Source organism: Mus musculus, chromosome 13 (assembly GCF_000001635.26).
Source record: "Mus musculus strain C57BL/6J chromosome 13, GRCm38.p6 C57BL/6J".
NCBI lineage: Eukaryota > Metazoa > Chordata > Mammalia > Rodentia > Muridae > Mus > Mus musculus.
In genome coordinates this window covers 114323093-114350540 of record NC_000079.6, presented here as the reverse complement: position 1 = coordinate 114350540, position 27448 = coordinate 114323093, and the positions used below count along the sequence as shown (strand labels likewise).

At 39.2% G+C, this 27448-nt stretch overlaps 1 protein-coding gene across 1 annotated transcript in view; it reads left to right on the top strand.

Annotated features, from left to right (window-relative positions):
• The window catches only part of Ndufs4 (NADH:ubiquinone oxidoreductase core subunit S4), a 100300-nt gene that overhangs the window by 37554 nt on the left and 35298 nt on the right, over positions 1 to 27448 (top strand). The window lies entirely within an intron of this gene.

The window sequence follows — 27448 nt, the reverse complement described above, 5'->3', positions numbered from 1 at the left end:
CAGTGATTTTAACCTTCCTAATGCTGCTTTGTTGCTACTTCATAGCTGTAATGTTGCTGCAGTTATGAATTATAATGTAAATATCTGATGTGCAGGATATCTGATACGTGACACCCTAAAGGGGTTTGGTCTACAGTTTGAGAACCATTGGTGTAGACAGCACCATGTAAATTACTGCAATGATGTCATAATTGGTCTTCCCATGTATTTTAGTCTCCTGATTCATTCTCTCCAGGATAGTCAGAATAGACTTTTTAAAAATGTTGTTTTCATCATCTCATGTGTATAATCCTTTGGCGGTTCCTATTGCCTTAACAGTTAACACTAAAATCCTGATGGCCTTCAGGGCCTTGCATGATTTGGTTTCTGATTTTCTGCCTAGGTTTGCTTTGTAGGATTCATTTGTAGGGTATTCTGTAGATATGGAACTTGTTATTTTTTTTTCTTGCTTTCAGTTTCTGCTCCCCCTACCTAGATGCTTCATAGTAACAGTCTATTCATTTTAAAAATCATAATCAAATATATGTGGTTAGTCAAGAATAAAAGGAACAGGGCAGTTGTATGGAGAAGGGACGACTCTTTGCTATCATGTGTTCTAATCACCAGCTAATGACAACAGCACTAGTGTTTGAGTTTTCTTTTGTAGATTTATTTATTTTATGTATGTGAGTACGCACCAGAAGAAGGCATCGGATCCCAGTACAGATGGTTGTGAGCCACCACGTGGTTGCTGCTCTTCCTCTGGAAGAGCCGTCAGTGCTCTTAACCACTCAGCCATCTCTCCAGCCTGTGGTTGAATTTTCTTGACCATCTCTTTGAAACCCAGAGATTGACTTATTGTTACAGTATTATTGGCTATTCAAGTTTTATGGAGTTTATCACTAGTGCTTCCTGGTTCTTTCTTTTCTAAAGAAGCATCTGATTTCTTATTGCTCTAAACAAGTCATGGAGGAGGTTTAGCATCACAAAATCAGATGTATATCACCAGGGGATTTTGCGCTATAGCCATTGCCCCTAGTATTGTTATTTTCTGGAAGTATGTTAGTCAAGTGCCAGTACATTAGTCTATTAGAAATCTGAGTTCCTGCACATAGTCACAGTTGTTGGAATAATATTTAAAAGGGGTAACCAAAGCCCTAACTTAGAGTTTTAGTTATTTATTTTTATATTCAAGTTGTAGGTAATAAAATACTGCTAGATTTTCATGTCTTGTTCCTACACAGCTTCTAAAGAAGAGCTAAATAAGTAACTTGAGAAGATCAAGAATTCAGAAGAGCATTTACAAACACAGAGTATTTGAAATTAATTATATTTGCATTTTGAGCAAAAACAAGATTGTTATACATATATGCTACATGTATGTATAGACATTAATGATTAAAGTATTTGAGAATGTAAAGATAATCCCATGAATATTTTAAAGGATGTGGAACTATCACCTTAATGTTGCTCTTACGTAATATAAAACAACTTATTATGCCAGGCATGGTGGTGCACGCCTTTCATCCCAATACTGGGGATGCAGTGGCAGGTGGATCTCTGAGTTCCTGGCCAGCCTGGTCTACAGAGCAAGTTCTAGGACAGTTGAGGCTACACAGAAACCCTGCCTCAAAAGACCAAAGAAAAAAGAAAAAGAAAATCAAGAACAACAACAACAAAAAAAACAGTTTATAGAGTTCGTATACTTGTTTCTGTTTATTTGTTTAATCATTAATACACCTACTGTTTCTATAGAATCTAGTTAGTTTTACTTAAAAAAAAAAAAGTTTTACCCTCCCCCTCTCTACCCCCGACCCCGAGAAATCCTACAGGAGAATCCAATAAATGAAATAGACAAAAGCTAAGCTGTTAGGGCTAGGGTTGCAGGCAACATGAGAGAAGGCTGCTGGGAAGAATCTAATCCACGAGATTGGGAGACATAGTCTAATCTTTTACCTCTTTTATTGGACTAAACAACTGCTTCTCGGCTTAAAAAAGTCCCAGTTAATTGGCCCTCATTTCCTTGGCAGGCTTCTGTTCATACTACTGATGAAGCAGACTGTTAGAAAGTCGTGTGTACATGGGTGTGGCAATAAGCACACACCTGCAGTTCTAGTACTAAGGAGGTAGAGGCAGGAGGACCTAGACCGCAAGACCATCCTGGCTACATAGCAAGACTGAGATCAGCCGAACTTCATGAGACCCTGTCTCAAAGATCAAAGAAACAAAAAGGCTCTTTCTTAAGAAGAAAGTTTATTCTTTTCAAATGAGAATATTCTATACTTTTATGCAATAAACACTTCATGTATGTCTATTGCCATAACCAAGATTTAACTTTCAGTTCTAAATATAAATTTGTGGTACTAAATTTTAAACTAAAATAGATAAAATTTCTAAAAGATAAGGAGAGAGGAGATGTTTGTAGCTTTGAGTCAGACAAGTGATTCTTAGCTAGGACACCAGAAGAGCTCAGTTCATGGTCTTCAATGGTCATAAAATTGGGCTTTTCACAATTAAAGTGTGCTTAAAAACAAATATAAGACAGGGCCAGTGAAGTGCTCAGTAAATAAAGATGTCTGTCACCAAGTCTGCTGACCTGAATTTGATCCTTCGATCTTATTTCGTAACAGGAGAGAGCTGATACTCACAAATTGTCCTTTGATTGTCACCTGGGGCTATAGAACACATAAAAATACACCCACAAAGTCAATTCAAATGTAACAAAAGTTTTTCAAAAGCTATGGGCCTTGAGGAGAAAGAAATGGTAAACAAGACACACATAAGTAAAATATATTTGTTAAATGTATTTAATGAAAATTATATCCAGAAAATATATGCATCAGTTATGCCAGCCTCAAAGGGTATATGCTATATAATTTTTATTTATATGATATCCTAGGTATTAGAAAACTCTAAGGATAAGAAATTTATTAGTGGTTAGCAGGGCTAGGTGTGGGTCAGGAAGAATTAAACCTAAAAGGAATGCAGATGTTCTGGAGAGTGATGTAACTGTTGTTGACTGAGATGGTCCTCTTGTCTAGGTCCTCCTGTCAAACCGTATTTCTATTGATTTGTGAAAGAAAGGACAAGCCATAGACCTGTACAACAACAGTAACATATTTTCCTGTTTGCAAACTCTCTGTTTTCAGAAAGGGTGTGAAGGTCACTTCTTAATTTTATGTTAATTGCTTTTTTGAAAAATAACTGTATCCATTGTTCTAAGGTCTTCCCAAATACTACGTAGGGTGTGCCGTTTTCTGTGTCAGCCTTTTTTTGTATATTCAATTTGCTGCCAGCTTTTTGGTCTGTTAAATTAAGACTGTCTTAAAGGATGGCCAGTGAGTGTGCATAAGACTTTAGATGGTCTATGAAGTGAATTATTTTCATAATTACACCATCTGTAATTGCCCTTCTCACTGTGTTAACACTCACTCCCCTCCCCTCAAAAAAACAAAAACAAACAAAAACCCGAACAAGGGGATAAGTTACTTACTAGTCATTACATTCTTCTGTTCTCTACAGTTAGTTTGAAAAATACAAACTAGCTTCTGTAAAGAACCAGGGAAAAAAATTTTAACATTTTAAATTTCAACTCTGTATACACATCTTTTTATGCTCCAGGTAGCAACAGAAAAGTATGTGTGGAACTTGTGTGCTGCTCAGCAGAGCACAGTAGCGGTCCTTAGGAACAGCCCTGTGTGCTTTCAGATTGTTGCAGATGGAGTTCACCACATTTTATGGCACAACTTTTAACTGAAACTGCATCAAGATGACAGACTGACTGTGGTTGTTACGTGGTCGTTAGTGTGTGGCAGACATTTTCCCAAAGTTAACTTACTAACTTCAAGAAATGTTGCTCTTGGTGAACTTGAGCTTTCCAGTGAAAGTTAGAATTCTCTTTTTAGTTCAAATGCAGCTTTGTTGCTTGTTGCGCATGTGTGGCTGGCTGTGTGGATGTAAGCTTGCGCACCTGTGTGGCTGTCCTGTGTGACGCGCTGAGAAGCCGGGAGTCAGCCTCAGCAGTGGAGGCCTCAGGGGCTGCCCACCTTTGTTTTGAGACGAAGCTCTCCTGCTACTCTGGCTATGCTAACTGGTTGTGGAGTCCCAGGAATCCCGCATTCTCCACGTGTCGCTGCTGAAATTCCCAGTGTAAGTCATGCCTGGCCTTTAGCATGGCTGCCGAGGAACTGGGCTCTCTCCCTTGCACTTTACCAACTGAGCTCCCACTCCAGTCCTGAAAATTACAATTTTATAGATCTTGGTTCTGCTTCTGACCTTAATAAATTTGATGTCTTTGTAGTACTTTATGCCTACTTGGTGTGATTGGAATTTTCATTAACAAATGTAATTTTTTTTAAATGTGAAATATGTTTGGAATCTGTATTTGGAGTAAATATGCATATACATACATAAAGGCATACATACATGCATATACATATCTAGAGTCAGTATAACAAATGCATGGTAAAGTTTTAAAGTTTAAGATAACAATGAATTATAGCCAGATAAGAAGCTATTGAAGACTTGGTTTTTCTGACTAATGTTTATATGAAAATGCATTGTTTTCATGTACTGGAACCAGGGCAACACCCCATTAAAATGTATGAGCTCATTAGATGTCAGAACTCAGTCACCTTCCAGTAAGCGAGATGTCTATTAAAGACAGCTTCAAAAATAAAAAATATATCGCAACTTAAGAGTTTGTTATAATTTTACTGCATTAGAATTTATCACAGTGAATATCTCTAGCTATAGCTTATAAACAAAACAAAGCAAAACATCTTTGGACTTCCAGTAACATCTAAAAGTGTAACAAACTCCTGAGGCAGTAACAAGTCATCCCTCTGAGTCTTCTCCTTGGGGAAGCAGCCCAGGGCTCCGAGTTCTCCGGGAGACCCAGGGACTTAGCACTGAGTACCCTGCGATCGCGCTCAATCTCTAAAATGCTGAGGCCAGCTTTTCTTGCGCCACTACAGTTGTGCATGCAGGTGTGGTGGCAGGTATTGCCTGCCTTTCCATGACAGCAGCTCGCGCACAGCAGCAGCACTTGCTGTAGCTCACAGGCAGCCTTATATAAGGAGAGTTTACAGAGCGCTGGAAGCTCATGAGAGTTAATGTGGGAATCTGATTTTACCAAGTCACGTGTCATTTCTTCTAGCAGTAGCTTAGACTTGAGTATAATTTGTGACTTTTCAGATTCCAATAAAAATTTTTAAAAAAACTTTTAAATTCTTATGTGCAAAATTTTCTGTCAAGGGTATAAATGAAGGGCTCTGTATAGTGTTTTGTGAATGTTAGGCTGATGAGTAATTTTTGTTTCTCAGAATCATTGTGTATTGACAATATGCACTCGGTCCTTACGGCACTGAATGTAACAGGGGGAAGTCTATTAGCATTCTCCTAGTGTAAGAAACATCTCTCCCTTGGGAGCTATACATAATGGCGTTGTTACAGAACCAAGTCTTCTGGGAGTAGAATTGTTTCCCTGGATTACTATTAATCAAGAATTTTGTATTAGAGTGTAGGAAAAATTTAAGGATAACTCCTAAGAATGCTTTTGGTTGTTGTGTATAAATTTCTAACTCATCTTTTCACTAATGAGAATTCAAATATCAAATATTCAAAATATTCTAAAATAATCTTATAAACTTACACTTACGAGCATAGTTTTTTAAAAAACATTTTTGTGGGTTGCACCATTATTATTTCAAACTATGTGGTGCCTGCTACAGATGGAAGGAAAGCTTGCAAGTGCTGCTTTGCATTTGGCTCCTCTAAGGGGAGGAGCTGGGCATGGAGGCTGGGCAAAGAATGCCCTTGCTTTAGAGAGAGGAAAGGTAAACTTGTCTTTTAAGATTCTGAGTAGTTGTTCTCCCTAAATAACCAAAGCATGAGTTGAACTTGCATACAGTACACTTTTAATTGCTTTTAAATCAAGTTAGTATGCATTTTATTTTAGTGCACTGACTGCTTATTTGTCGAAATTTAAGTTAACAATTACCCCAGTAAAAATATGACTACAAAGATAGAAAAGGGATTCTTATCAGAGTTGATTCCATTCTTACTGAAAGTGCTACAGAGTGAGCTTGAGCAGGTGGCATTCGTAGATTAGTTTTCTGAAAACTCTGATGGCTGTCATCATCCCTTTGTTCAAAGTGCTCACTGCATGTTGTCACATGCCACTCATGCTTCTAGTGAGATGAGCCACTTTAAGCCAGATTAGATTATATTAAAGGCTGGTTTATTGGGAAGCTGTGCTCTGGCAGAGAGTTCACTGGCCCCAGAGGAGAAGGCCAGGGAAGTCACCATGGTGGGTGGAGAGAAAGAGACCTTGCAGTGAGCAGAGAGAGGGAAAGGGAGAGAGAACACGAGCAAGCAAAATGTCTGCATTATATAGGAAGGAGGCTCTGGAGGAAGAGCAGCCAGCAGGGTATGCCATGTAGGGACTGAGGGTGCTAGGAGCACCAGAAGTCTTGGTCTGTTTTGATATGTAAAATGTACACCTTAGTCCATTGTCCCAGATCTAAGTCCAAATAATACTGGCATTTGAAATCATTTTCATGTATATGCTTAATTATTTTTCTCGTAAACTAGTTAATGCTGCTTTTTACCATTATGAAGGTATTATGGTTATGAGTGTGCCTCTAATCTAAAGCCAATAAAATAAGACGCTTTTAGTCATTCATAAATCTGGCTTTTTTTTTAAGAGGGTGGAGAAGGGCAGCTGTCATTTCAAAGCTTTCTGGGATAATGTTTTATAGTATAATACTACTAATATAAAAATACTATCATTTTAGACTGTTTTAGTTGCCATTATTATTTTTATCAAAAGTCTAGTATGCATAAAAAATAAGTTGTAGTTTATTAAGGTCATTCCAAATTGCCATGAAATAACAGTTAAAGATGATCACTACTTGGAATAAACCATTGCTACTTGATAATAACCACATGGTACTAGCAGCAATCTTAGCTGGTGGGATTTTAATATTATTGTTTTTGATGTGTGTAAGCAGCAACTTATTTCTGTAGACTTTTGTTGTTGCTTTAATTGTCTTAAATATCTTCAGGACTTCAACTTGTTCTAAAATTTTTTCATTGAATAATCTTTTTTGCAAACCTTCAAAAATAATGCAAGAAGATTTGTATATAAGTATTTTGTAGTGTTCTCTTTTCCTCTTACATACTATTAATTTTTGATGAAATTTATAAACTTAGATTTACAATTTGCAAGTGAGTGACCCACACAGAAAGATAAAGCTGGGCGTAAGGCAGGCTTCCGACTTCTCTGCCCGCGTCCCTCCCCCGCAGGCAGGGCCAGCTTTCCTTTGCTGAGGTAACTTGCTGTTGGAGATGGCAGCAGCAGCGATATCTCTGTTAGATTGTAAGTAGTGTCTGCACGGGGTGATGCAGCCTTCCAGCAGCTCAAGTGTCTGTTTTGTCTGGACTCTACTCACGCACATTCTTTTGCAAAATCTCAAGGCTTTAGTCTGGAGCACTGGGTCAAAGAATATGTCTCTTTGAAGGGGAGACAGCATTTTTCTTTTTTTTAATGTTTTATTCACTAAGTAGTATTTCATTTTACATCAAAGAATATCAGTCTTTGTGAACCTACGATGGTGGCAGCTTAGCATGAGGGTTTTTCTCTCTCTTTCACTAAGTACAGATAATGTTGCTTCAACTCAGGAGGACTGCTTAGGAAGCGTAAGTAGGTCTATTAGATTTCAAATGTAAAGAAAGGCGTTGGCTGACTATGTTACTTTGCAATATCATTTATATTTTGGAAAATATTTTAGAGTGTACGTCCCTGTGGACTGTTACCTAAACTACTAAAAAAAAAAAAAAGAGTAGCCACGAAGACTGCAGAGATAGGGATTATAATTCTAAGGAAGTAGCCACCCTGGGTCGGCCTCTTTAATATTATAAATATGTGGGCATAACCCCAACATACAAAAGTGAAAAATATCAAAGACTCAAACAATGAGAAATCTTTTTACACTTAAACTAGAAAATTTCTGTCTGTTCTGATTGCATGGGTTAATTGGTAATATTAATTGGTAATAATCATAGAATATTATTTTTAAGATTATTGTATTTCATGTTTGAATCACATGATTGTATATATATATATATATATATATGCATATACATTAATATAAAATGGTTGTTATGTTTATATGTAAAATATGCAGGGAAATTTATTGAAAGTTTGTCCAAATGGAATTAAGGTAAAAATATTTCTACTCTAAATAGCATAACAATTTTAAACTTGTACATTTCATTTAACAATAATGATCGTTACGGCAGATTGTTTATACATATAATTTTTGTAGGTAAGATTCTTTATATAAATGCAGAACTTTTATTTCCAAAATATGTTTCCAAAAATGTTATTCTGACATGTCATTAGGCTGTATGAAACTTACACTTTTGAAATGTTACAAAGGAAATAAATGTGAAAAATAATAGCTTTTATATAGAGACAGGAACCATTAAAGCTTGCAGAATAGCTATATTAAATTGCTGGAAGAACAAAAGATCTTTCGTCTACAGTATTCAGCCATCTCTATTATCTGTGATTCTTCAGCAATTAAAAGCAGATTATTTTCCTCTTTGTTCCTACTTAGAACACTTGAACAATACTGAAGAACTGAACTGACTGGAATGTTTTATCTTTCAAAAGCTTTAAAGTCCTATCCACCAATTAGCAAGATACAGTAAAGGTTTAAACGTTAATAGCCACAGCATGGTGAATGCATCGACCTGTGGTACTGGAGGTCTGTGTGCCAGCTCCTGTTGTGGGCTCTGGAGAGTAACCGTGTCTCTGCTGTTCTTGCACCACTACCTGCTGGGTGTGGAAAGTTTGAATCGTACTGGACACTTGTTTTTAAGAGTTTCAAATTTTTGCATGTTACTATATTGTCACTTTGGCTCTCATTAAGTTAGAGTTGATAATATTTTATTTATTAGGATTTATATAAAGCTTATTTTGCTATTTTCATGACAGCTCTAGTATGAAAATACAGATCAGTCTCTTAGTAACCAACCAAAGTGCTTGTGCTGTGTGCTGTGTGCTTGCAGCAAGCTGTTTGTCCAGCAGGTTTCATTTAGCATAGTATAGCCAACCATTAAGTGTTTGTTCTGTCTTTAAGTGTTTGTTTTGCTAATTGGGGCATAGAACTTTAAAGCTTTTGTGAGGTAAAACTTTGCAGTCAGTTCTGGTTTTAGTTTGGAATTTTGCTTGGTTTTGATCTCATTGGTAGTGGAGAATATCACACTTTATGTTACAGCTTTTTAATTGGCCAATTTGCCAGATTGAAAAGACTTCATCTAAATTACCACTAGCTTGTTAAATGATTTGTGTCCATCATTTTGTAGTAGATTCTCAGTAAAATTTGGGGTAGAAAGGGGTAGAAATTTAGATGTAGCATGTTTTGGTAACAATTTTCATTTCTATGTTATATATCTCGGGCCATAAAATGTAGAATTAGAGCAAAAGGAAAAAGAATGCACACCTCAAAGTTTGAGGCCAGCAAACTTTGTTTCCCTGTTTAAAGTTTCTAATTTTATACGACCTACTCTTTGCTTTAATTTTCCTCTTACAAATAGTGCCTACAACATTACCAGTATTAGAATGTTTACAAAATGGGTCTGTTTTTACAATTAGCGATGATGTAGAGGCTTCACTGTGGGCAATGTGCTGTGTCTCTGTAAAACTGCCTTTTTCTAAGCTACCCATATCTAGAAATGTGTGAATGGGGTTGTTCAGTTGCTGTTGCTGTCCACACTTCTGAAGGCTTTAAGTTTACTGAATGTTAGTTAATGAAGTCTTCAAGCTCTTTTCATGCTTCCTTACACATAAACCATTTAGTTTTCTTAAAGCAACACACGAGATACAGAGCCACCAAAATCCAAGCTGGGATTATAGAAGACATGGATCTGATTACTATGCTCATTTACATGATTATATAGTGACTATTGAGGATGCATCATTGTAAAACAATCTTATTAATGGAAAATAGTTGAACCCAGTTGAACAGTACCAGCTGGTTGACACTGCTGATCTAGCCATTTCCTCTGTCTGCTGTGCTTCACGTAGATGGTTCTCTGCCATCGTGGCACAGTCTCAAAGTGTATTCCTTGACTGCCTAGTTAAATAACCCTCACCTCTCCAACCCTGGCAGTTCTGGGTTTGAATCCTAATTGAATTCAGATTTGATATCCAAAGAGTTAAAAGCAGGTTTCTAATTTGAATACCATAAACATACTAGTCTGCCTTGTGCTAGGATATTCAGAGTACAACTCCTCTCTAGCTGTCTGGTGGTTTTCAAAGAACACTATTCATAATTATTTGTGGAGATGCATTGAGCCATTTCTAAAAAAAAAAAAAATATTTCAGTTATATTAGCCATCATGTACTTTTAAATTCATCATGTATGTGTCCGAGTGTTTTGAAAACTTACTATGTACCATATTCCAAGCCCCAAGAATACACTGAAAACAGAACATCTTTCCATCTTGGAGCCCATCTTCCCAACTTGTTAATAATCAAATGAGTTCCATAGATTAAGGAATCTTACAGAAAACAAAACAAAACAAAACAAAAATCAAAGCTGGATGATAGGATCGAGAGTAGCAAGGAGGGACAAGGATTATTTAAGTGGGCAATCAAGGAACATACTTTGAGATTGTGACATATGTAAACTAAAATCTAAATGGTGGTGAAGAACCTTCTATATGGAGGTCTAAAGTAAGAACATTTTTGATATAAGAAATGGCTAAAGGTTAAAATGTAAATGAGGTACTACTAATCAGAACAGAAGGAAAACTGTCATCCACACATGCACCCACAGCAAAAGGAAGGCAGTTAGTTAATAACATTCTCCCAGTAGATAGCAAGGAAAATAAGCTGCTGTCTACCAAGTAGGGACTGACAAGCCCCTAATATATATAGACTTTGAATCTTGCTCAGCCAGTGGTATGGCTGATGGATGGTTGTAGTTGTCTGTCTTTATCTTAACTCTGTCCTTCTATGTGAGTTTTAGAATTTGTCTCTCCTGATACCTCTCTGTGTGGCTATCCCCCTTTGTTTTGGTGACTGGCCTTCTTCTGAATATTAACTGACAATCATTTTTCCCTATCTGGCTGGCTGGATACCTTATTTTCTCCTCTCTTTCTCTCCTATTGAGAGGCCTTGAGTTCAATTAGACAGCAACTGGTTGTCCCTAAGATGTAAATGCCACTTGTGTATTCTTGAGGCTATCACATATTGCCATGCTGGTCGTCGCTGCTGTTCCAGGCTTTCCATCTGGGAAGGACTACTGATTGCCTTCTTCCCTGGGCACTTGTGTAGCACTCTCAGAGATGATGAGAGCCAGTCCTCAGAGAGGAGCTTCCAGGTCAGTGTTAGCTCAAGTCCTCCAAGCCCCGTATCCAAAGTATGTACCTTCAAGAGGCAACCAAAGACACTGGCAATTGTCTGTATTATTTATTTCCCTGAGTGCAAAAGGAGGTCTCCCATGCCTAGGGCTTTGCTAGATAATCCCTGGTTTTTAGGAAGAACATTATCACCCCCAAGTAGCCCATACCCCCATTCAGACCATACCCCCATGTGTGTGTTTATATACACACACACATACATTTAATGTACTTTTTAGTACCTTTAAGATAATGTTTTTCCTATGGCCTTTTCACACGTCTGTGGTGTTATTGATCCCATCTCCCTTCTTTATCGTCTGTATTGCCGTCTTTCCTAGTTATGGTTTCTTATTACTGTGATAAAGCATGACCAAAGACAACTTGAGGGAGGCAAGGGTTTATTTTTGCCCTCAAGTTTCACATCATAGTCCATCACTGATGGAAATGAAGGCAGGAACTCCAAAAGGGCAGACGCTTGCAGGCAGGAACTGATTGGTACAGAGGCCATGGAGGGTTGGTTACTGCTCAGCCTAGTTTCTTATAGCATCCAAAGCCACCCTACATCAATCATCAGCCAAGAAAATTGCTACAGACTTGCATGGATGCCAGTCTGGTGGGTGTATTTCCTCAGTTGATGTTCCCTCTTTTGTATGACTGTCTTTTGTCAAGTTGACATAAACCTAACGAGTACACCCTCCCTACCTTCCTAGTTAAATTCCCCTTCCACCTTCCCGTTTCCCCTGTCATTGCTTCTGTGTCCTGCTATTCCATGTCCCATCTAGAGCTTCTCATTCACACCATGTTCCTTTTCTCTTCCTGGTTTCCACAGTTAGTCCAGATTATATACCCAAATCTATTTAATTCAAAGCAAGAAGCCACAAATGAGAGAAAACATGCAGTATTTGGCTTTCTGTGTCTTGAGTATGTAGAATATACAACATGTAATAAATGCATGTAAGTATATATGTTTATGCATATATGTATAAATATGCATACTTATACACATTTAAAATCATTATATTTTCTAGATCTACCCATTTTCTTGCAAACTTTATTTCATTTTTCTGTATACCTGAATTTTTAATAGAATTTCAGTGTGTGTGTGTGTGTGTGTGTGTGTGTGTGATATTTTCATTATCCAGCGTTTAGTTGAGGAACATTTAGCTTGTTTTTATTTCATTTAATACCTGTGGTGGTTTGAGTAAGAGTGGCCCCATAGCTTTATATGCTTCAGTGTTTGTTTCCCAATTGATGGACTATGTAGGGAGGATTAAGCGGCAAGGTCTTGTTGGAGGAGTTTTCAGGTAGCTTAGGTGAGCTTTGACCTTACTATGTTGCTGAGGTTGATCTTGAACTTTTGCTTTTCCTATTTCTACATCTAGTGCTCAGATTATAGTGCAGTTTCTACATTGCCGGGCACCGGACCCTAGGGCTTTATGCATTCTAGGCACATGATCTGCCAACTGAGCTAACCCCTAACCTGATGATTTCTTTACTAATATTTAGTGACTTTTTCCTCTCTAGGCCAGTTTTATTTTGGTGCACTTTATCAGGTAACAGAATAAATGCCAGCTATATATTTATACACGGTTTCTACTCCAGCTATATATGTCTACACGGCTTCTACTCCAGCTATATATGACTACACAGCTTCTACTCCCTGACAGCTTGACTTCCATCCATTGGCTGTTGGTCTGCAGGTATCTCTGTCATGTTTGCTTTTGGAAACAACAGATAGTTGGATATAAGTTTTTAGTATAGTCAGCAAGTCTGCATCTCTTTATGGTGAGTTGAGTCCGTTTACATCTAAGGTTACTATTACTAGAGGGGCATTTGCTAGTCTTTTGGTTTTATTGGTTGCATTTCTGGTTGGTTAGATTTTTTTTTTCTCATCTTAATATTAGAGATGTGCTGGTTCACTGTATTGGACATGTTGGATTTTTTTTCTACCTTGCTATCCGTGTTTCAGCAGTTTCTATATAAAGTTCCTTGTCTTTTTTTTTTTTTTTTTTTTTTTTTTTAAAGAATGAAGGTAATTGCAGGGTGGTGGTAGTACATGCTTTTAATCCTAGCACTCAAGAGGCAGAGGCATGCAGAGGCTAGCCTGATCTACAGAGTGAGTTCCAGGATATTCAGAGAAACCTGTCTCGAAAAATAAACAAACAACAACAACAACAAAACAATAAAAAACAGTTGGAGCTAATTTAAGTGTTTACAATTATTCATTTGTGGAGGGGCAGGGCATAGCATAAGTGTGGGAGTCAGAGAACAGCTGGAGGGCTTGGTTCCTCCTCCTGCCATGCAGGCCCTGGAGGGTGCGACTCAGATTGTCAGACTCGGCAACACATGCCTTTCCCCCATGGGCCATCTCACTGCTTCCATACAATCCATCCAGTACTGTCATGATTAAGACGCTCCCTTCCTCTCTGTATAGTATTCCTTTAACTGTCGTCTTCAGCGTTGGCTTGATGGTCACGAGTGGTTATAGTTTGTAATAGTCTTGAAATGTCCTTCACAATCAGTTTTACGAGCCAGTTCTTCAGATTTTAGCAATCTTGATTGGCACTTACTTATTTTCATGATTTGAAATATTATTCCGAGCTTTTCCTTTCTTTGAGCCTCAAAAGAGAGAGAAGTGTTGCACTCACCTTCGTAGTTGAGTTAGCGTTTTCCTTATAGCTCTTTTTCTTATCTTGGTATTTTTGACATTTTGATTATATTATTTAGAAGATTTCTAGTCAATGCCTGTTGAGTTCTAAATGCCTTTGGTACTTGGATGTCCATTTCTTCCTCTAGACTTGGGGGGTGTTCTGCTATGATTCCGTTGCAGAGTCTCTGTGTCTATAGTTTCTATCTGAGCTTGCCTGTGCTGTGGAGCTTTTGATTGTATTCTGGAGTTCTTTGGCACTGTGGCCGTGTGCCCTCTCCCCCGTGCCCCATTGTTTTTCCTTGACTGCATCCTTCATCCCTGGCCCTCTCTTGTGGTCCTCCTTTCCAGTGTGTTTTCATCGCAATCACTGAGATTTTCATTTCCAGCGTTCTACAGTTTTTCCTATTGAAAATGTTCTCTTATGCTGTTGAGGTTTTCATCTCTGTCGCTGATTTTCTCATCTATTTCCTTGACTCTTCATCTATTGCTGCCTTTTCTTTCCTGGGCCTGGATTGAACTCATCTATTTGTTTGCATCCTTTTTGAGTTTTGTACTAGTGAAGTTTTGAAATTTTCACCTCACATTGTATGTGCTTTGTTATCTTTGGGTTCATGAGTTAGCTGGTGAGTTTATTTTTTCTAGCAGCCCTGTTGCTTTGCTAGTTTATATCCCCATGTATTTGGATATCTCTTCCACCTTTATTCTTGGTTTTTCTAATTTTACAGCCTGCTCCTGTGGTCTCAATTTCTACTATACCTCAGAGAGGGGGGAAAAACCCTGGTAAACTTCAACATCAAACCAATTAAGACTTAGTAGTACTCCAACAATCAATAAAAGCCTACCCTGTCTATCATCAATGACAATAAATAGAAAATGGAAGAACTAAATTAGGATGTATTTGAAATAAAAATTGTCTAGGGTAAAGTAGGAGGCCAGCAAAGGGGAAATCAGAGGAAAATCCGGATATGTAAGTAAAGGAGGAAGGAGGGGAAAAGAGAGAAACAGGGAGGTTGAGGAAAGGGAACCAATGATTTACCAGTAATGAGAACATTTGAAAGCAAAATTCGGTAACTGTAAGAAGTAGAATAAAAAATAAAACAGTTTGTAAGAGTTCCACAAAAAAAGTTGAAAAGGAAAAGAAAGCAAAGGGGGAACCCAGAAAACCAAAAGGTTGCCCAATAATGTGAAAAATGAGCACAATTTGATGACTGTATGAAGAGAAATAAAAAGTGAAGACATAAAAGATTGGAGTTCTTTTTGTTTCGTTTTTTTTTTTTTTTTTAAATAGGTGGAAAGTGCTAGTGCTAGTAAAAAAAAGAGAGAGAGAGAAAGGAGATGGGAATAAGGAAAGTTGGAGCAGGCCTTCTGTTTTCTGGATAACTGGAGACTGCTACTTATGTGTGCAGGATAGGGTAGGATTAGTTGGACTTGGAAGCTCCTGTCTTCCTGGTGGTTTCTGCTGATGCTGTGCCTGTGCTACACAAGTATCTATGGTCTCATCATCATGTTCACTGTAGTGTGTTTGAGTTATTCTTCTGAATGCTGTTAAGATACCTAATAAAGGTCTGTTTTCGCAGAGTGGGAGGGTCTAGTCCCCCACTGCAGGTGAATCGTAGCAGTGTTCAAGGCAGCTCGCCACATTGCATGTGCAATCAGGAAGCAGGGAGAGGTGAATTGCTGGTACTTAGCGAGGTGTCTCTTTTGTAGTCCAGAATCAAGTCCCAAGGAATAGTGCCACCCACTTTTAGGATGGATCTTCACAACTCAACCTAATCTGGACTGGAGCCCCTTACTTATCCAATCCCAAAAGGTCAGCCCTAAACCCAGATACACGCAAGCAACACAGAACAGCCTTCAGTAGGATCTTCTTATAGTTTTAAAAGAAGAAGAAAATTCCTCACAGGCCTGGCCATTTTGCTTACCTAATGTAAATAATTCCACACAAAGGCTCCTAGGTAATTCTCAGGCCTGCCAAGTTGATATTCAGTGCTAAACATCATAGGTGACTTACGTAAGTTCTTTGTATGTAGGGGCCTCTGCTAGCCACACTTAGGTCCCAGAATATATATATTCTGGACAGAATCTTTCCAACTAAGACTCTCCATATGGCCCCCAAAGGAGTGAGAAATGTTGTGGCTGGGAGGCGACTCCGAGTGTGTTGGAAGTGTGGACAGCAGCCTCAGCACTGAGATCTGTGCAGATGTATTTAATCTCTGGGTTTCCTGTGGCCATAGGTGATCCTGTGACACTGGTTGAGAACCAGTGCTCCAGATGTTCAATCCCGCCTGCCTCACCTCAGCCTCAAGACTATGAGATAGAAAACCCCATTGCCCCCCTGGCCACTCAGGGTTTGTTACCTTACTGTTCGCATCAGGGCCTCACCTGACCCTCCTGGGCACTGCCTACACTTTTCAGTTTGTCAGCTTCTGGCTCCTGTCCCTACACCCTCTCCAGATGTTTCTCGCCCTGGGGCCGTGGTATGTTAAATTCAAGTTTCTCTGTCTTGATGTTATTCTGTTTTCTCAGTCTCCCAAGGTAACTCAATTTTAAGCTATCAGTTCATTCTCTCTTAAGATAAAGCACAGCCACTGGCCCGGAGTCATACAGAGAGACAGGATTCTTCCCTGGGCTCATCCACTTGTTTCCTCATCTAAAGCAACAGCAGGAGTGAGGCGCAGGAGCCAGATAGCCCGAGCTGTGTGTGGCATACATGCCCAGCTTTTCTCAGTCCTCAGCTTCCTGTCACTGCCTTCACGGCCTTCTCCAGACTCCCTGCCTTGGGAGTTGAGCCCATTTCTTTTTCCTTTCCGCCAGCTCTTGCAGCTTCAGTGGGCTCTCTCCTAAGGATGAAAGTTCTTGAGATTAATTCTGTTTGCCCAGAATTTGCTTTGTTTCCATTTGTAATGGTGGGGCTTTAATTCGGGCCCTTGGGGATGGATACTAGGCAAGCGCCCTACCAACGCGCTACATCCCCATCCGTTGGCTTTTCTTTATTATGCTTTATATAATAAAGAATGTGTATTCTTAGCATTTGTGAGTAATCTATAAATTGTAATTAAGTTTTAAAATTATATTTTAATTAAATACATTTTCTATTTCTATTTATTTATATTTTTATTTCTAATGTGTGTGGGTATGTTATGGCAGTGGTGGGTTCCTTAGGTCTGGAGTTACAGATAATTGTAAGCCATATGTGGATGCTGGGACTTAAATGCAGGTCCTCTGCAAGAGCAGTCAGTGCTCTTAACTGCTGAGCCACCTCCCTAGCCCCTACAATTAAGTTTTAATTTTATTAATGGTATCATTTAAATTTTATGTATCATAAGTGATATTTTTATGTGTTCTGTCAGTTCCCAGTGAGAAGTGTTAGCATCTTAAGCTATGATCTGACTGATTCTTCCATTACTTGGATGATGGATGATGTCGTTGCATTTCTTATTTTAAGTCTGCATTAAGTACATAAAGACAGAGACTATTGTCTGTTCTTCCTGAGTTGATGCTGTGTCCTTACACGACTCTCCTCTTTATCCTGACACTAACGCTTGTTTGAAATCTTCTTTGATATTAATATAACTGTCTGGTTTTCTTATTCCTAGTTTTGTATTATACATATTGGATTCTACTCCTTTACTTTTAATCTACTTGTGAATTTACACTTACAATGTTATCTTACTAGTATATTTGGGTCTTGCTTTTTCATCCAGTTTGATGATCTGTACCTCTTAATTTAGTGTTTAAAATAACTACCTACTTTAAAAAATTAGCGTTCTTAGCAGAATGGTTGGGGTTAAAGCTACTGCCTTGCTCTTTGTTTTCCATTTGCTCCATCTAAAGTCTATTTTTTTATGCCCTGCCCGCAACCCCAGCAGTTGCTTTAGGGACTCCAGAATACACCCTTAGTTTTTCAAAGTTGAAATGGTTAGTCTCCCTTGTCAGTCACCTAGGGTTTTGAATCCCACAGGAGCCATGCTTCTGGGCATGTTCATGGTATCCTAAGCAGAGCTTAATGGCCTCTGCTGATGGGACTTTGGGAGACCAAGAGAAATGTGGGTGGTAGAGGCTTTTGAGGTTTCAGAAGGGAACAAGGATATAGTAACTGAACTAGAAGCCACTCATGGTATAATGAGGCAAACCATCTACTATCAAGTGTTGGAGAGATGGCTTAGTGGGTAAGAGCATGTACTGCCTCTCCAGGAGACATGAGTTCCGTTCCCAGCACCCATGTTAGGATGCTGACAACCATCTGTAACTCCAGCTCCAGGAGATGCAAATGCCCTCTTCTGTTCTCTGTGGGCACCTGCAAACACCTGGCACACACATTCACAAACACACGCACATGAAAGAGAGCAAGTGAAGCAGAGAGAGATTTATAGTGTATGGTTTGGTGTGGAAAGCAGTGTGAGCTCCAAGTTTTAGAACAAGAGACTGGAAAGAGAGCTCAGTAGTTAAGAGCACTTGGTCTTACAGAGGACACGGGTTCAGTTCCGTGCGCCCATTTGGTAGCTCACAATCTTCCTGAAAAGAAACAAGCACCATTAAAGGGAAACCTCAAGAGTTTGCTATCAGTAGGATGATAGAAACGGTGTTCTGAAGACAAGTCCCTGCCCCTTCCTGCCCTCCATTAAAGGGAATTAAGTTATAGAAATGCAAATCATTTGTAAGGAAAACTGGAGCTGAGAATGTTCCCCAAAGGATTGCTTTCTTGTAAACAAGTGCCTAGCATAGGGTTTTCTCAGGTCGACTTAGGGGGAAGCCAAACTACATCTCTAGCTGGCAGCAAAACTTGTCAGGTAGTCTATGTGGGACATGCAATGCACGAGCCTTATAGGTTGGGAAAGCTGCTGAGGCCAGGCTGCGTTTGCCTATTAGATCTCTTGTAAGAATCTAATAATCCAGGAAGCTGTGAGGTTTAAGCCTAAATTGGAATGGAGATCGCAGGATGTTGGAGATCGCAGGACCAGTCAGTACTTGCCAAGGGAAGCTCCAGGCCTGGGATGGTACCTGCACAAAAAAGAGGCTGTGTGTAACCAGCCATAGAGTTGGAAGGCAGGGTTGTTCAAGCTCAGGTAATTCCGCTACAAACACCAAGTGTCAAGCATGTATCTGTAGAGTTTGGCATAGCCACTTCTAGGTCTCAATCTGCATGTGGTCTCGTGTTTCCTTACTAGGCCTCATCCCTCCCTTTTAATAAATAAAAATATTTATTCTTTGCAATTATTTATTGCAAACAAGTAACTTGTCTTTTGAGTTTATAGGTGTTCACAGTTAAGAGTCTATGCATCTCAGGCATGTAGAGATAGTTCAGTGGTTAAGGCCTCGTGGTGTGAATGGAGTGGTTCAGTTCCCAGCACCCACAGGGAACTCACAAAACCACCTGTAATTCAGGTTCCAGAGGATCCAGTTTGTTTTTCTGGCCTCCAAGAGGGCACCAGTCATGCAAGTGAGACACTTACATATATGCTGGCAAACTCTCATGTACATAAAATAAAAATAGTTTATATATATATACATACTATATATATATATATAGTCAGTCTCAGAATTGGGACTGCACTAATCTTTGAGCACGTTTGCAACTGTCAAACTTTGGGAGACTTTTGGAGATGACTAAATGAATCTTGCATTATGAGGTGAACATGGATGATAAGGGGTCACACCCCATCATGGAAGTTATGTCATATTATGCTTTTGTTGGCAGACACGATTAAGTTTTAGCTCTTGTAAATAATGCTACTGTGAACATATACATTTAGATGACTGTTAGAGTTACTTTGATTGGTGGATACTCCAAAAACAGTTACGAGATCATGCGATTATTTTATGTTTAACTTTGGAAATACTGTCTTAATTCCTTTCCACTGTGGCTGTGCCACTATATGTCATGGTAACAGGGCTCTTGTCTCTGGATCCAAGGCTGTACTTCTGGGTTCCCCGTTTCATTGCTCTTTATGTCCACCTTGCAGCATCACACTGTTTTATCTGCCATAATAGTACAGTAAATTTAAAAGTCTGCAGTGAACCTTGGGTTCTTATTTTTAAAATTGTTTTCAAACAAAAATTATGTGTATGGTTTTTCCTATTTCTGTCAAAATGTCATTGAAATTTTGTTTGTTTGTTGATTGAGATGAGGTCTCTATGTAGTCCTTTGTGGCCCGGAACCTGCTATGTAGCCCAGGCTGGCCTCACAGAGATCTGCTTGCGTCTGCCTCCCCTGTGTTGAAATTAAAGTTATACATCATTGTGGGTAGCTATCACGAGGTTTTGGTAGGTTTGCAGTGAATCTGTGATTGCTTCAGGTAGGAATATCATTTTGATAGTATTATGATTTCCAGTCCATTCCTATGGGATACTTACTCTTATATCTTTAATTTCTTTAAAAAATATTTGTCCAGGCGGTGGTGGTGCACGCCTTTAATCCCAGCACTCGGGAGGCAGAGGCAGGTGGATTTCTGAGTTCAAAGCCAGCCTGGTCTACAAAGTGAGTTCCAGGAGAGCAAGGACTACACAGAGAAACCCTGTCTTGAAAAAAACGAAACAACAACAACAACAAAAATCATTTTGACTATGCAAAACTTTTGCCTTTTTTGTTAAAAATTCTGTTTTATTCTTTCATTAAGACATTATAATGGGTTGTTATGTAACTTTCTATACAGATTGTTCATTGTTAGTGTATAAAACACAGCTGGGTTTTTGTGTGTTCATTTTGTACTCATCCAGTTTGCTGAATTAGCTTATTAGCTACAACCAGGATTTCTTAGTGGTAATCTTGGAAGGTTTTCTACATAATGCTTCATATGATCTGGTAACAGATAATCTTGTTTTGTTTTTTTTCTTCTGGTGCTCTGTTGAATATCACAGGTGGGCTGTGACATCCATTTCTTCGTTAGAGGAAAGGATTTCAGTTCAGTCATTGTCATTGTTCCCATCCATGCTGTGTGCATAGCCTTCCTAAGACCATAGAGAGGATCAGAGCCTTACTGGTTAAGCTTTGGAAATTTGATTAAGCTGTTCTAAGCTGTGCCATTTTAACCAGGATTTTACTTGGGGTTTGTGGGTCTTTAAGTTGATATTTTCCATATTTAGAAATCTTTTAGTTTTTCTATTTCTTCTTGTGGGTTTTTCTTCTTATGTGTGTGGATGGGGGTTTTGTTTTATTTTGTTTCTCTTCATGTGTCTCTGTCTACCACATGCGTGCATTGTACTTGTGGAAGCCAGAGAGGATATCTAAGATTCCATGGAATTGGAGTTACGTAAAGTTATAAACTTCCATATGGGTGCTGGGAATTGAACCCAGGCTCTTTGGAAGAACAGCCAGTCCTCTTCACCACTGAGCCATCTCTCCAGCCTCTTTTCTACAGCTTGTAAACTCATATTATACTACATGTTTAGTCGGGTAGTTCAGTGTGTTTAGTTTCTGTTGTCTTATTTTTTATTTTAATGGCCCCCCCCCCTTTTTCCCCACCGCAATCAAATGGACCTTTCTTTAGTGACCAACTTTTTGTTAATCTAGAATAGTACAATTTTAATTTTCAGTGCAACTTCTATTTGATTCTTTTCTGAAGTTTTACTTTCCTGACTGAAATCCTCACCTGTTCTCTCATTTTGTTCATTTTTCTTTAAATCTTTAAACATACTATAGCAACTACATAAATTAAATTAATAAATTAGCTTTTGTCAGCTGATTTCAGTATGTGTATCTTTTAGTCTATTTCTATTAATTCTGTTGTAATTGCTTATAAACCAGATTTTCCTATTTATGTGCCTGCTTGGTGATTTTTTGAGTATGTAATTGCTTTTCCAAATGTTCCATTCTGGAGAGTCTAGCTCTTGTCTTCCTTTGTAAAAAGAACATTTAATTTTCTCCAGCAGCCAGCTAGCAGCAGATCCACTTGACATCAGTTGCTAACATCAGTTTCACTGTTACCTTGTGAAAGCAACAGACCGACTGATCCGAGTGTTCATAGCCTAGCGGAGCCCTGCTTCTGAGCCTGCTTATGACCGTTCATGTTGCCAGTGAATGCCAAGAATCCAGTAGAGGGTCCCCACCTGGCTTTTAGGGCCACCTAGCACCCATCCTGCTTTGCTTCTGCTCTTATTTGGCATCTGAAGCTTCCACGTTTCTCTATCTCGTCAGAGCAATGTCACTTGCCCCTTCAGCTGCAAAGTTCCTTACCTGTTGCTCAGGGAGACCACTGTATCCTGCCTGAGATGTCCATCACCTCCCACACCTACAGTCCACGTGCCTTCAAGCATAAAACCGAGACAGTTTGTAGGGCCATGACTTGAGTTTCCCTGCTCAGGAATCTCAAATGGTCCAGTATTGGACAATAGTAATTGTAACTGGCAGAGGCAGGAGTCTGATCCCTATGACTCCTGGAAAGTGGCAGCAGAAGTCCCTTGCTCCACACTGATGAAGCTTCTACAGCACGGCTTTGTTAATGAATCTTTACTTCTGAAACAAACTTTTAGCAGTTTGCTGATGATGTTAACTGCCTATGTGACATATTACAGCTACAGATTTATTTATGCTTCCTTTGTCTGCCAGACTCAGCTCAGTGATTGAGTCCCAAGCTCTGCCAAGATTCAGTTGCGCCTGTGCCCATTACCTTTCTCTGCCAGTTACACCTAATGATGGAGTCACGCGGCTCAGTAGACTAGGATTGTGTGTTCATTACACACGAAACAACACTTGGGAATTGTCAAGTTAGGGTTACTGTTGCTATGATAAAATACCATGACCAAAAGCAGCTCGAGGAAGAAAGGCTTTATTTCATTCTCTGTTCCATGTTCACCATCAAAAAGCAGTAAGGACGGGAACTCAAACAGGGCAGGACCCTGGGGGCAGGGGCTGATGCAGTGGCCTCAGGGGGTGCTGCTTACTGGCTTGTTCTCAATGGCTTGCTTTTTTTATAGAACCCAGGACTACCAGCCCAGGAGTGGCTCTACCCACAATGGGCTTTGTCCTCCTCCATCAATTATTTACTAAGAAAATGCCCTACAGTCTTGCATATAGCCCATTTTAGAGGAACATTTTCTCAGTTGAGACTCTCTCCTCTGATGCCAGCACAGTAGTCAGATTACTATCCTCAAAGGAAAGGAATTGTCTTGTATCAGGTTATTAAAAGAATGTGCCTGCACACCTGAAAAAGACAATAAGGTTCAATTCATTCAACCCCCAAATATGACGAGTGTATTGATTGTCTTATGAAAATGGCAGAAGCAGAAAAGTGCCTCTAATTTTTCTTCCCTGCCCATGACTCTTAGAGCAGATTGTAAAACATAGAGAGGATTTAACCTTTGCCTGATGCAAATCATAGGGCTTTTATGTGAGAGCTGCCTTTCCTCATGCTTAGAGTACAAGTGCATCCTTTTTTCCAAAGATGAGAGGTCGGGGAGAAGAATCTGAACGAACATCTCATGCACTTGCTCTGCTACATCCTTCACGGCCACGGCCACGGCCACGCAGGCTGCAGACCTGCTGCTGTTGTCACTGGTCTTCACATCCTCACTAAAGCTCTGTGTTGCATAAAAGTTATATTAAAATTTTTGCATGGTTTTCTTTCTCTCTTAGTAAATTACATTTTTTTTTTTTTTACTAAAGGCCTCTGCTATCAGTAAAGGAAAAAAATCATAAAATTGTAGTCAGATTTTAGACTGATTCTTTCGCAAACATCTTTTTATTCTTACTTCAAATTTAAAAAATGAAAAAGAAAATCAAAGATAAAAAAGAAAAACTCACCTAAATTGCAGAGGATGTATTTTGTTTGTAGTTTATGGAAGAAACAACACTTGGAAACCAAGTTACTATCCTAAAAGAAGAGGTATATCCTGTATCAGCAAGTTATGAAAAGAGTGTGTCAGCACAGCTTCTGGCCATAATGCAGTGTTGAAGGTGTGGGTGTGTGTGCATGTGCACGCCAAGTGTACATTACCTCATGATCCCTAGCAATAGGTGCAGTTAGCTAAATGTGAGTTCAGACAACAGAGAGTAATTCTGTATAGAGATGCAGCCTAGATTCTTGAAAGTGACTTCCTCATATGTGTTTCCACTTGTATACCATGTTTCATGTATGTTTGTGTGCGTGCTGGGTATATACACCCTGCACTTGTACCTCTTCATACATATGTGGAAGCTAGAAAACTACCTCAGACCCATTCCTTGGGTATCTTCTACACCCCCAGTTTTTTGGGCAGCGTGTATCCCTCACTGACCTTTCTTTTATTAGTTTCCTAAGCTGCCATCCAAGGAACCCCAAAAATCCACGTGTCTTTGCCTCCCTAGCTCTAAAACTTAAGTGGCTCACCATACCCAGCTTGTTTTACATATATTCTGGGAGTCATAGTTGGGCTTTCATGACTGCACAGCAAGTGTTTAACCCACTGAGCTATCTCCCTACCCCCAATTCTCCCTCTCCCTCCCCTTTTGTGTCTGTGTGTCTGGGTGTTATATGAGGTACAACTAGGTTGCCTGGACTACACTGTAAACTCACAGGCTTATGAGATCTTTCTGCCTTTGCCTCCTCAAGTAGTTGGGACCACTGGTGCCCAGTTTGCCTAATAAATATTTTTATTAAATAAAAAACATGTAGCCTTTGATAAACTAAGTTCTTTCTTTTTATTTCAAGCTTTCTTTTCTGATTTTATAGTTTAGTTTATTGCTCAAACAATTACTCAATTTTTCTTTGAAGTTTATGCATTCTTGTTTGGTCTGATAAACTTAATTCAGTATTTATTATCATATGTAATATGATCATATTATCATATGTAACATGTAAATTTAGTATCATATGTAATTTTCTACTGCCATGGTTTCTGCTTTCATACCTCTTAGTATATACTATGGATATGCCTAGCTCTTATTACCAGGGAATAAAAAGGTACTGTTGGATTTAGAAGTAACATTATTTTAAAACTATAATGTTGTTACATAATTCCAAGGTTCTTACAACCTTTTTAAAAATTATTATAGTTCTTAAAATATTATAAGGTTTCTTAGGATAGTTGAATGACTTTCTGGAACATTGAAATTAAGTGAAGAATTATGACATTTTAGCTTTTAAAAGTTTTATCATTATTAAATTTACTTTTATAACTATTAAAATAACATTTATGGGCCTAGAGAATTGGCTCAGCACTTAGGCTCGCTTGTTGCTTTTGTAGAGGACCCAGGTTTGGTTGTCAGTACCTACGTGATAGTTTACAACTGTCTAAAACTCCAAAGGATCTGACAAGCTGGCTTCCATAGGCACCAGACATGCACAGGATGTACATACATGTGTGCAGGCAAAGGCACAATAAAATAAAAATAAATCTTTTTTGAAAAGAAAAGCGAGGCCTAATGGTACATGTCTTTACTCACTTCAGAAGGCAGCGTCAGGTACATCTCTGTGAGTTTGAGGCCAGCTTGATCTACATAGCAAGTTCCAGGCAGGGCAATTGGGACCCTCACCCCCCCCCCAACACACACCCCAGGGTGGGGGAGGGGGCACCCAGAAAACAAAAATAAGGAAAAAACAATCATATTCATTAATTTTTTAAAGTGCCTCATTAAGCATACTAATTTTCAATGATTTGTTAGGCATGATTTTGTTTGTTTGGTTGTTTTGTTTTGAGGTAGGGTCTCACTATGTAGACTAGGCAGGCTTCAAATTTGCAAAGATCTGCGTGTTCCTGAGTACTAGGATTAAAGGCATGTGGGTGGACTACCATACCCAGAAAGCATGAAAAATTTTAAACAACTTTACTTTCAGTTTTCCCTAAGTTAATAGAAAAGGAATATTTTTTCAAGTATATCTGAATATTCCAATAGATTTTCCTGATTTCCATGGTTGGAACGCTTATTTTAATATTGCAGCATTTTGTTATACAATAACTTGTTGGTAGACTTAATTTGTGGTGCCTTGTTAATTACCTACTACTGTAGAGGAGGAAAAGCAACATCTTGATTCATCAAAGTGTTCATGGCCGACATCCAGGAACAAGACAGATGGGTAAGAGAAAAACATCAAAAATTATTTAGCCAAAATTTTATGTGACACAGGAGGCTTCAGAACTAACCAAGGCCTGGGGGAAGCGGAGAGGTTGCCTCTTCGGTTCCTAAGTGGGCAGGTGTATAGACGTGAGTGAGTGAGAAGGTGAGGAGGATCCAACCCGTGCTCTTCCGCTGGAGGTTAACAGCATCTGCTTGTTTAGATTCTTCATCAACTCTGGGTCAGCTTAGGACAGGAGATCTACAGTGGGAGGCTTGGGTCTTCTATGAGGTAGCTCAGAGTTTTCTCTGGGAGGCAGGAGGAGGCTAGGGAGTGACTTCTTACTGTACCATTGCTTCCAACTCTGAGCCACGACTTTATAATATGTAATGCCACAAAATAAAAACGGAAAGTGCTTCATGGAGGGACCCATGGCTGCAGCTGCATATGTAGCAGAGGATGGCCTAGTCGGTCATCAGTGGGGGGAGAGGCCCTCAGTCCTGCGAAGGCTCTGTGCCCCCCAGTACAGGGGAAAGCCAGGGCCAGGAATGGGAGTGGGTGGGCTGGGGAGCAGGGGAGGGAGGGAGGGGTTTTGGGTTTTCAGAGGGGACACTAGGAAAGGGGATAACACGTGAAATGTAAATGAAGAAAATAATCAAAAGGAAAAAAAGCTGGAAGTGTTTGTGATTCCCACCAGTGATGAAGTTTATTGCACTTACGTGTAATGTTCCAGAATTATAGTTTAGGACAGCTTAGTTCTTTCTTTGTGTTCTTGTTTCTTCTTATAAAGGAGTGTTCAGTTGGAGTTTGTTTGACTGTGATAGGGTCTCAGTATGTGGCCCTGGCTGGCCTGCAACTCAGTGAGCTCCCCCTGCCTCTTTTGTTAATTTTTTTGTTCTTAGAGATATCAAAAATGAAATTCATGGCGGTCACGTGGGACGCACTTGTGACGTCTGCAGTCTGGAAGTGAGGCATGAGCTCGCTGTTAGATAGAGAGCAAAACAAAAATCTTAAACCAAGAAACAATATTAGTCTCCTTTTCTGCCAAGGATTGTAGTTAGAATTAAAGAACTTAACTAAAGTCAGGCTAACTGATGCATATCTGTTTTCTGTCATAGTTGGATAAAAGACAGCCAGGGATGGTTGGCCACGCCTTTAATCCCTGCACTGGGAAGCAGAGGCAGAAGACCTCTGATTTTGAGGCCAGCCTAGTCTACAAGTGAGTTTCAGGGGAAATAGAAATGGAAAATGATCTGCGGTTACATTGCTGACTAGCAGTATGGGATTTTACCTCCTGTTTGCAAAGTAAATAGATAGTGTGTTAGAAACTGTAGAAATCCTGATCACCTTGTTACAGTTAACTGGATCTTCATGCATAACCTTAAAGAATTAAATTATTGCCCATCAGTGATGGTGCACACTTTAAATCCCAGCA